Source organism: Streptopelia decaocto (genome assembly GCF_964273445.1).
Source record: "Streptopelia decaocto genome assembly, contig: HAP1_SCAFFOLD_339, whole genome shotgun sequence".
In the NCBI taxonomy this organism is placed as follows: domain Eukaryota; kingdom Metazoa; phylum Chordata; class Aves; order Columbiformes; family Columbidae; genus Streptopelia; species Streptopelia decaocto.
This window is the reverse complement of record NW_028116823.1, coordinates 15,731-16,688: the sequence shown is the minus strand read 5'-3', so window position 1 is coordinate 16,688 and position 958 is coordinate 15,731.

The window sequence follows — 958 nt, the reverse complement described above, 5'->3', positions numbered from 1 at the left end:
TTGGGGGGGTTTGTGGTTTTTGTTGTTGTTTTCTGTCGATTTCTGGGTGTGATTTCGTCCGTCCTGCAACGGGGTTGGAAATGGGGGAGAAAAGAAGGAAAATGGTTAAAAAAACAAGAAAGAAAAAAGAAGAAAATGCAAAAAAAAAAAAAACAAACACCAAAAAACCCAAAAGCAAATGAGAAAAAAAGCACAAAATGAACGAACAACGAACACAAAAAGCAAACGGAACACAAAAGAAACAAAAGAGCAACAAACAAGAAAACGCACAAACCCAAAAAACCGCAAATATACAAGAAAATAAGACAAAATAACACAAAAAAAACCCGCAAAACAAAAAGGGCGGGAACGGCGCGAGGCTGAGGGGGAGCGAGAAAAGGGCGGGAACGGCGCGAGGCTGAGGGGGAGCGAAAAGGGCGGGAACGGCGCGAGGATGAGGGGGAGCGAGAGAAGGGCGGGAACGGCGCGAGCTTGCGCTGAGGAGATAAACGGCAGCAAAGCGGCAGCGCGGGGAGCAACGGGCGCTCGGCGGCCGCTTCGTGGCGCCGGGCCGGTCCCGCCGCTCCCCGGGCCGGTCCCGCTGCTCCCCGGGCCGGTCCCGCAGCTCCCGGGCCGGTCCCGCCGCTCTCCGGGCCGGTCCCGCCGCTCCCCGGGCCGGTCCCGCCGCTCTCCGGGCCGGTCCCGCCGCTCCCCGGGCCGGTCCCGCAGCTCCCCGGGCCGGTCCCGCCGCTCCCCGGGCCGGTCCCGCAGCTCCCCGGGCCGGTCCCGCAGCTCCCGGGGCCGGTCCCGCAGCTCCCCGGGCCGGTCCCGCCGCTCCCCGGGCCGGTCCCGCAGCTCCCGGGCCGGTCCCGCAGCTCCCGGGCCGGTCCCGCAGCTCCCCGGGCCGGTCCCGCAGCTCCCGGGCCGGTCCCGCAGCTCCCGGGCCGGTCCCGCAGCCTCCGGGCCGCTCCCGCAGCTC